The sequence below is a fragment of the Nelumbo nucifera genome, chromosome 1 (genome assembly GCF_055504915.1).
Source record: "Nelumbo nucifera cultivar China Antique chromosome 1, China Antique-T2T, whole genome shotgun sequence".
NCBI lineage: Eukaryota > Viridiplantae > Streptophyta > Magnoliopsida > Proteales > Nelumbonaceae > Nelumbo > Nelumbo nucifera.
Window position 1 is genome coordinate 99145066 of NC_142649.1, and position 10858 is coordinate 99155923.

Consider the following 10858-nt stretch of genomic DNA (forward strand, 5'->3'; position numbering starts at 1 on the left):
CCAAAGGTTATCAATGTTTAATAATATTTTTACAACCCAACTTTGCTAAGTTAGCTTCATTAACCCATTGAAGGTTTTTTAGACCCAAACCACCCTAACATTTTGAGGTACACACCTTGTTCCAACCAATCAAATGAATCGGTTTTTTTCATTAGAATTTGTCCATAAGAAGTTCCTTTGGCTTTTATCAATTTTCATCTATGATATTTTGGGGAAGCTTGAAAGAACTCATGAGGAATTGCGGCATCGTATTCGTTGTAGCATTCAAAAGGGTCATTCTACCTGCCAAGGATAAAGTGTTTTTTTTTTTCCAACTTGCCAGTTTGTTATTTACCCTTTCCTTGAGATTCAAGAATGTGTTTTTTGAAACTCTACTATTTTTTATGGGGGCTCCCAAATAAATATCAGACTTTGCTTGGATTTGGATCCTCAAAATTTTTACTAAGATTTTTTGGAATCTAATTGGTGTATTTTCGAAAATTGGAGTGTAGATTTTGAAAAGTTTGGGCACTAGTTAGAAGCCGTAACAAATTTAGTGAGAATGTCTTTTATTTTCAAACATCTTGTAATTGAGGTCTCAATGAATATCAAGCAGCAATCATCTGCAAACTATAAAATTGGTATTTTTGGACTTCCTTTGGCAACCTTACAACCAATTGAAATTTTCTTACCTAGAGATTTTTTTACAAGCTTCTTTGCTAACGCTTCAGTGCAAAGAACAAAAATATAGGGAGAAAAAGGATCTCCCCGTCTGATCCCTCTAGAAGGGGCAAATTCCTTCGAGGGGGTTCCATTTATTAAAATTTGATATGATACACCTTCTTTATAGATTCCATAACCCAGCTAATCCATTTCTCATGAAATCCAAAATTTTCACAAGACTTTCTCAATGAATTCCCATTCTAGTCTATCATATGCTTTTTCCATGTCAATTTTGCATGCAAGCATACCAATTTTCCTTTTCTTCTTTTTCATTGTATGCAACATTTCATGAGCGATAAGAATGTTGTCATTAATCTTCCTATTTGGCACAAAGGCACTTTAATAGGGAGATATAATATTATCCAAAAAAGGCTTAATTCTGTTAATAAGGATTTTTGAAATAACTTCATAGATGACATTGCATAAACTTATGGGCCTATAATTATTTACATTTTTTGGGATGCGGGTTATAAATGTTTTGTTCAATATTAGACACAATTTCATTGTCATTCTTTTTCTCCTTTATTTTGTGGTTTCTAAAAACGTTCCTTCTATCCTTATCAAATGAAAACCCTCCAACCCAGTTGTCTAGGAGGAATATAGGACATTAAAGATAAAGAAAACAAGGCTAATCGGGTAATTCTAGACAGTTTCGGTGCCGCGTGGTAATTTGGGAATAACTCTCCCATCCGGACTCCGATTGAGATGATTCAAGATGTGTTGGAAAGATAAGGAAAAGTTATATAACTTTCATGTTTTGAATTTTGATAGATACGGACTGAATAGAGGTCAAACTTGAGACCGAATTATCTGCAACCGGACTGCTGACGTGCTGGAGCAATTCCTTAGCCTGCAAGTTTTCATCCAGGAATTCACCACTCTCCCACTTACACGAGAACAAGGTTTTATCTGAAGAGAAGGATATAAAAAGAGGAGATAATGGTTCAAACCCCTAAAAGAAAATTGAAGAAGAAGGCTGCTAGGGAGAGGAGGAGGCTGCTGAATGCGGACTATAGGAGAATCACAACAAGGAGATCGAAGACTGACACAAAGATCTTAAGTGTCTTCCTCTTTGGTTCTGCAGTTTGGTAACCTATATTCAATTAGGGTTTTGAGGTTTGTCTATTGAATCTTTTTCTTTTTTCCTTTTTATGCGAACCATGATTAGCTTTAATCCTGATTTGTAATTAAACTTAGGCAGATCCGATTGAGTATGTTTTGTTCTTGGGATTCTTGATTAGGGTTTCAATTTATAGAACAATCTTGGCCAAATTGTTCTTGCATCTGTGATTACTTGAACTGCTTGAGAAAGAATTAGGTAATTAGATCATCTAATCAAGAAATGAATTGAAGGCACCTTAGAGATAAGTTGCATGGTTCGGTTGACAATCATTCATACCTGAATTGATGATCTGCGAATTCTTGTTCTTAATGCCTCTTTGGTGAGTAAAATTCTGATAGAAATATAGGATTTGTCATTCAGAGATAGGGTGGGCTGCGCTCGAGAGAGGTTGCTCATAAATTAGGGTTTCGCCAACCCAAGACTGACTTCACCTCAGTCGGATAGCTTAAAGATTTGATTGCTGAATTGGTTATGTCAATTCTTGTATGCAGTGACTCTTCTTATCATCAAGAGTGGTTTGATCCAAAAGTAATTAAGGTATTTTGCTTGTTCTTAATTAAATCATGAGGGGCTAGGTTTTTATTGTTAGGGATTAATATTTGATCATGCATTGATTTTCAGTCATTAGTAAAATCGATGAGGTTTTGCTATATTGTGTTATTTGTGTTGATTACTTATCATTGATTGATCACCAATGATTCGTTATTTAATCAAGATTATGCATCGAGAGATGATAATCGAGGTGGAACTAATAACACTTGTTCAACCAATAATCAGGTAGAGATATCATTTGTTGGTATGATTTCCTTATAGGTGTATTAACAACTTATGTTTATGCAAAGAGGATTTCAATTGAGAGAATGATAATTCCTTGATTGTAATTCCATTTAATTAAACAAAGGTTTAGCTAATCGACTCTTGAGAAAGATCGACTAGTGCTTTTAGGAAACACCTTGGAATATAACAGCTCTCGTGAGATTTTATTAGTATTGAATCTTGATGATCGTGATAGGATTAATCCCTAGCAACTTTGTTATTGATTTCGTTCAAGTTCTTGTTTTTGTCATTTATTTTCCTTAATCAGTAGTGCTAGTCTAAATTCCTTAATTCGCAACCCAATTGATTATTGTTTTAAACAAGTTGAGAAGAAATTAATAGGTGGCTAAATAATTCATTCCTCGTGGGAACAATTATGTACTCCTTACTATATTACTTGCACAACTCCGTACTCTTGCAGACAGCGGTCAGCACGCGCACACGCCACCAGTCCTCTTTTTCTCTCTCTTGTCTCTTTCACAATTCTCATTTTCACTTGCACTATCACACATTCTCAAGATCCGGCGAACTCAGGCACCGACGCCAGCTACGCTACTAATGAACTCAATTGTCCCTCTCTCCGGCGGTGAGTCTTGCACTTCTCAACTTTGTACAAGTCATGCATTTCAGCCTCTGTTACTCTATAGTTTGTACAAGTTGTTAGGTCGGGCTTCAGGCTTTTTATGAGGGCTGGGCTCGGGCACAAGTTATAGGCCCGTTGGTCGGGCCGGGCTCGGGCTCGGGCCTGAAAATATTCTGTTGATGAAGAGCAAAAGCCCGGCCTGGCCCATGAACAGGTCTAGTAGTGACGGGGGGTCATTATATGTTTTATTTTAACGCAATATATATTGTTTTGGATAGTTTTTAATCTTGAAAGACTCTTCCCACTAACAAACTCTTCCCACTAACAAATATATTGTTTTGGAGAGTGTTTTTAATTGAGTAAATCTTTCAATGTTGTGGAATGTCAATAGTAAGCTTTTTTTTTCTTTTTTAGGAAATAAGGCCCGCTTGTGCTTCAATTCTCCCATTTTTCATTATTAGAATCATCTTGAAAAGAATGAATTCTAAGAATTTTTCAGATTCTAAAAAAGAGTAAAGCATTTTGAATTACCTATTTCTTCTTTTTGTTTTTTCTTTCTCAGAGTTGTTTTGTTTCTTCTTTTCTTAGAGTTGTTTTCTCCAACAATGATAACTAGAGTGGTTTTCCCTAGCATGGTTGTCAATATTTTCTAAATACCACCAGCCACTAGCAATAGTCGTTAGAGTTTCACAAGCAATAATCATTAGTGAGAAGAACAAAGGAAACACGAGATCACGTCGGAGTAACAACTTCCTAACATCGGAAATATGACAATCTACACTTGTTCAAAGCGAATGCTTTGAACTGTATTGATGCTGTCAGAAGAAAAGAAGAAGAGAGAGGGGGTTACCGACTTTTCACCGAAGGAGGTTATGATAAATAGTCAGTTATAGTTTTACCCCTATTTTCATGTGTGACCGAGTCACACATGTTCAAAATTTTAAAGTTACGTAGCAAGAAACATAAGCACGGCCTGGCCATGGGCATGGGCTTTCAAACTAGGCCCAGGGTGCAGGCCTGGTTGGGCCAAGGCCTAGGTTAAGGCACTTATCATTAGCGCGAAGCCCAGGCTCGTTCCATGATCACCCCTATTGAAACTCTTGCAGGATAGACTAAGACTCGATACACCTATTGATGATCTCTCAATACATTTGATGTTTTTAATTTGAGTTTTGTAAGATTCCGGAAAAACCTGATACCAATTTCACTTTAGGCAAGTTCATAGCACTACTTAAACATTTTGCTATCTACTTTTACTTAAGATGTACTATGTGCGGGAAATTTAAATATTTGAATGTAGTGATAAGTCCATGGTATTGTTTTAATAGACAAACCAATAATATCCATTAAAATGTATTATGTGCAAAAACTTGAAAATTTTGATTGAATTATACCATCCGTGGTACTATTCTAATAGACTGACCGATAATACCCATCTCCATTTTGATAATTTGCTACACAACTCTCTACAACTCTGTTTGAAGGAAATTCTAAAAGTGAAGATAACTTCTTTTAAGTTTTTTTAGTCTATTTAGTTTTATCGTATGTTTTATTGGAAATAAGGAAGCTGATTTACTGTAAAATAAAAGGCTCATATTTTGCCCCACCATTTCATAATTCGCCGTTTTAAATCGGAGGTCCAATTTATTATCAACCACTACCATGAAGCTAAAGGATTATGCAGAATTGCTTCACTCATTTCCATAACCATTCTCTAATATATAATTTTCTTTCATCTTTGTAAATAATAACTTTTTAGTCTTTAACTTGTACCTAAAAATTAATTAATGGCCTTTATTTGCCGAGCTTCCACATGCTTAAATTATGAGAATTCATACCATATAAATGAAGCCTAACCTCCTAAGAAAATATTTTTCTTATGAAAAAGGTTCTTCCTTGCTTTTTAGTACTTTCTTTGCATTAGGTTATGCTTGGTTTTAATAGAAAATAATAATAGAAACAGAGTAATATAACCACATGTTGCAATTAAAAAAAAGATTGGAATATATTGGTATATTAGTTGATTTGTGTTTTTTTTTCTAGAAAATGGAACAATTTCCTAGTGGATAAATAATGAAGAGTGTAATGAGAAGAACACTCAACTTTATGAAGGTATAAAGAATCAATGTTTTCAAAACCGAATTGGAGCATACAGTCGGACTGAAAAAACTGGGAACTAGTCGCCTAACCGGTTCTGTTTACCCTAAAACCACTATTTGGCCAAAAACTATTGATTTAGTCAGCGAACCGTTGACCTAGGCGGTCGAACCGTCGAGCCATTAGACCCGAGAATTGTTTTGGCCATTTTTTTGGTTTTATATGTTTTGTCAAAGTGGGCCGTCCGTTCAGACCAAATGGTCAAACCATTTGACTTGAGAGCCGGACCCTAGAACGGTTCCCTGTCTAGTCTGATTTTAAAAACATTGTAGAGAATAATCAACTTGTTGAGGGTTTGGAAGTTGTATGTAGTGCTGCACGTAGGCTTGATTTTGATATGAAAGGAATCTATACTATCCTGTTAAATGCAAATTTCTCACAACCAAGCAATGAGACAAATGTAGACAAAAAATTTATGGTCCCAAATGTTGGCATGATATTTGAAAATTTGGAAGATGTTTACCATTTTAATAATGGGTTTGCTAGAAATGAAGGTATTAGTGTGCGGATATCACAAGGCTACTTGCTAAAATCTAGTATTTGGAAGACTAAAACATTTTGTTGTTTCCATGAAGGCTTTCGTAGTAATGATAACGGGTGAATTGATAGAAAATTTCACCATGACATAACAAGAATAGGTTATAAAGCAATGTTTAATCTTGTGATGCAAGAAAACGGAAAATATTATTTGATTGAATTTGAAGGAGGTCATAATCATCAACTTGTTACTCCAAAAAAATCATACATGCTCAGGTCACAAAGGAAAATAACAGTAGTTCAAGTTGCGCAAGTCAATCTTGCTAGTGGTTTTGGTATGTGTCCAAAGGCAGCATTAGAAGGTAAACAAGCTAGTGGAATTTAAAATCTTGGTTTCACTAATGTTGATTATAACAACTATTTCCATAACCATTATCTAATATATAATTTTCTTTCATCTTTGTAAATAATTATTTTTTAGTCTTTAACTTGTACCTAAAAATTAATTAATGGCCTTTATTTGCTGAGCCTTCACATGCTTAAATTATGAGAATTCATACCATATAAATGAAGCCTAACCTCCTAAGAAAATCTTTTTCTTATGAAAAAGGTTCTTCCTTGCTTTTTAGTACTTTCTTTGCATTAGGTTATGCTTGGTTTTCATAGAAAATAATAATAGAAACGGAGTAATATAACCACATGTTACAATTAAAAAAAAAAGGATTGGAATATATTGGTATACTAGTTGATTTGTGTTTTTTTTTTCTAGAAAATGGAACAATTTCCTAGTGGATAAATAATGAAGAGTGTAATGAGAAGAACACTCAACTTTATGAAGGTATAAAGAATCAATGTTTTCAAAACTGAATTGGAGCATACAGTCGAACTAAAAAAACTAGGAACCGGTCGCCTGGCCAGCTCTGTTTACCCTAAAACCGCTATTTGGCCAAAAACTATTGATTTAGTCAGCGAACCATTGACCTAGGCAGACGAACTGTCGAGCCATTTGACCCGAGAATTGTTTTTGCCATTTTTTTTGGTTTTATATGTTTTGTCAAAGCGGGCCATCCATTCAGACCAAATGGTCAAACCATTTGACTTGAGAACCGGACCCTAGAACGGTTCCCTGTCTAGTCTGATTTTAAAAACATTATAGAGAATATCAACTTGATGAGGGTTTGGAAGTTGTATGTAGTGCTGCACGTAGGCTTGATTTTGATATGAAAGGAATCTGTACTAGCCCCTCAAATGCAAATTTCTCACAACCAAGCAATGAGACAAATGTAGACAAAAAATTTATGGTCCCAAATGTTGGCATGATATTTGAAAATTTGGAAGATGTTTACCATTTTAATAATGGGTTTGTTAGAAATGAAGGTTTTAGTGTGCGTATATCACAAGGCTACAAGCTAAAATCTAGTATTTGGAAGACTAAAACATTTTGTTGTTCCCATGAAGGCTTTCGTAGTAATGATAACAGGTGAATTGATAGAAAATTTCACCATGACATAACAAGAACAGGTTATAAAGCAATGTTTAATCTTGTGATGCAAGAAAATGGAAAATATTGTTTGATTGAATTTGAAGGAGGTCATAATCATCAACTTGTTACTCCAAAAAAATCATACATGCTCAGGTCACAAAGGAAAATAACAGTAGTTTAAGTTGCTCACGCCAATCTTGCTAGTGGTTTTGGTATGTGTCCAAAGGCAACATTAGAAGGTAAACAAGCTAGTGGAATTTAAAATCTTGGTTTCACTAATGTCGATTATAACAACTATTTGTATGCTAAAACGAAGGACATGGAAAATGGGGGTGCATGAGCTATACTAAGGTATTTCGATTCGATACATTGCATGAAGAGAATATATCATCCTTTTAACTCTATGCAGCTTGATGAAGATCACCAAATTACAATTATCTTTTGGGTTGATGCAAAGATGTTGGTTGATTATGGTTGTTTTGGAGATGTCGTTTGTTTTGATACCACTTTTCGAACAAATGAAGATAAACAACCATCTGCTCCTTTTGTGGGAATTAACCATCATAAGAAAACCATGTTTTTTGGATCCACATTGATGTATGATCATAGTAAATATTTTAAGTGGGTGTTCCAATCTTTTCTAAGGGCAATGTCTGAAAAACAACTAAAAACAATTTTTACAGACCAAGATCCAGCAATGGCAAATGCAATAAAGCAAGTCTTTCTAAAAACATGTCATTGTTTATGTATATGTCACATATATCAAAATGTAGCCACACATTTGAGTAATATATTTGTTGCTTCTCCATCATTTGATAGAGATTTCAGTAGTTGCATATATGACCGTGAGCATGAAGATGAGTTTCTTATCTTAGTGCATGGCATGAGATGAGTTTCAAGGGTTATTTCAAGTAAAGGAGAAATGGGCTTTATTATGTGGGCAAAATGAATTTTGTGCAGATATGAAAAGCACACAAAGGAATGAAAGCATGAGTAGATTGATAGGGTACTTAAAACCATCTCTTAATTTAGCTGAATTTTTTTATACATTTTGAGAGAGCTGTAGTTGTTCGCCATTGAAAAGAAATGGAAATTGAGGTAAAGATGAACCAAAGTACACCCAATGTGTCTATTCCAATAAAGATATTGAAGTGAACTTCATGTATATACACTCCCACAATATTGAAGGAATTTGAAAAGGAATATTCAATGGCCCTTGATTGTGATATTGTAAATAAAGTCAATGTTGGAACAACTTTTCTACACAAAGTGAAATATTCCAATAGACCTCGTGAACATAATGTTACATCCAACCCATCAAACATAGTGGTTGTATGCAGTTGCAAGAAGTTTGAGTTTGTGTGATTTTTGTGTTTTTATGCACTTCGTGTTTTATAAAAAGATTATTAAAACAGGTTCCATTACAGTATATTTTAAAACAATGGACAAGGGATGCGAAGGATGGAACTACTTTTGATTGTTGTGTAAAGTTGATCCTAATGCTGAATTTTCTATAATGCTTACAAACCTAATGAGACTATTAGTATCTAGAGAAATATCAACATGTGTTGCAGAAGATAAAAGGGCATTCTCATAATTATTAGATGCATTTAATAATGCACGTGTAGGAGTAGAAGATATATTGAAGAGTAGGGTCTTGGATTTTGAATCTTCTAGTGTAAATGAAATGGAAATAGATAAGAAAAAAATTTGTTTGGAAAAATGAAAGAAAAAAAAGGACAATCTCATCAACATGACGTTGTATGATATTTTTTATATATATTATTATTGGAATTTTATGCTAATTCATATTATTTACTTTGTTTGTTTTATTCCTTGTTAGGAATCACATCAAAGTGCTAAGGAAAAAGAGGTTAATGGAAAAGAGAAGAGAAACATGAGAAACATTAAACATGATATAGTGTGATACTTCTTTTTTTATTTATATACTTTTAATTGAATTTTAATCTCATTCATATTATTTACTTGGTTTATTGTATTGCCTGTGAGGAATCACATGAAGGTGCCAAGGAAAAAGAGGTTGTCAGAAAAGATAAAAGAATAAAAATACATCTTTAAGGATAATTTTTCTTTATTTTAAATAATTTGATAGTAACTTTTTTGTATTTTTGTGATGTTATAAATATGGTTCATATGATGTTACTACTAGAGTGGCTTTTAATCCTAATGTATCACACATGCTCAATCTGAATCACTTGGCTTTATATGTACCAAATAAAATTATTAAATGCCAATTTTCATCAAATGAGCCTGCATACAAGTTGTTTACAAGTAATTAATTAATTATTTTTTCTTGTATTTTAATACTTATTTAATATTTAAATTGATTAAATAATAAATTTCTAACATCACTTACATTCTTTTAGGCTTCATTAGCTCTAGGGGATTTACATAAAAAGTTTGTAAGTGCAAATGCACAATTGGGTCAGGTTAATATTTTAAAATTCATAGTAAATGTGCACTTAAAAATGGAACTAACAAATACATTTTAAATTTATTGATTGTACAGGAATCGTTAAATGCTAACATCTACACAAAGAATTTAATTACAACTAACGTTGACCAACATGAGAAACCACTTTCCCTGCAAAATTCATGAAACATGTTAAAAAGTTTACTATTTTTATGTGAATGTCAATTACTAATAAATGTGCTACCCAAACCTTGCTGCTTTTTTGAAATAGATTTAGAAAGAATTTGTCAAGACCATTGAAGAAACATCAAATTTTTAAAATCTAGGCCTCAATAGATTATTAATATATTTATTATTATGCTTTCTAGGACCTTGCCACTACAAGAGCAACCATGGGGTCTATATGTTATGTCTTGGTGATAGCCAAGCCTAAAAGGGAGATGTGTATGAACTTCCATCACAAACTCCATGATTCAATTGTGTATTTAGAGTTTCTTTGAATTATTATTTTGTCTATCTTAACATCCTTCTCTCTGTCTCTTTCTTATTAATTTTTTTTGGAGGGGAGGGGGTAATGGATTATTTTAGAACCTTTGGAATTAGAAAAATTTACATCATATATTTAACTTTACAATTATTATGTAAATTAATGATGCTAAGATACCAAAGCTAGTTGGGAGTTTGTTCATTTTAATTTCCAAAAATTGAACTTTCTACGAAATTACATCATAAATTGATTTACATAGTAATCTATGGCTTCATATGAAGCTAAATATTCCATTTCACCTATGCAAACATCAATAGATACAAATAAGTATTTGTAGATGAGTATTCCTTCTCATCAATGCTTAATTATGATACAAATAAGTCTAAGGGATCATTATATTTGACTTAGGAACTGAGATGAGTCTTATTGGGCTAAGCTGGCGATTGATAACACTTTTCACGTCTAATGTCTAAAGAACTTGCTTTTCAGACATCGGACGCGTTTGGATTGTGTTTGAAATAATGATCTGAAATGGTTTTTTAGATATGAAATATTAAGATCGCAGACCGACACTTAATGCACTTATACAAAGATAA

The 10858-nt window shown here is 33.4% G+C and overlaps 1 pseudogene; it reads left to right on the forward strand.

Annotated features, from left to right (window-relative positions):
* Nucleotides 1–1641: 1641 nt before the first annotated feature.
* LOC148803600 (protein FAR1-RELATED SEQUENCE 5-like) lies at nucleotides 1642–9268 on the forward strand (annotated as a pseudogene).
* Nucleotides 9269–10858: the final 1590 nt, after the last annotated feature.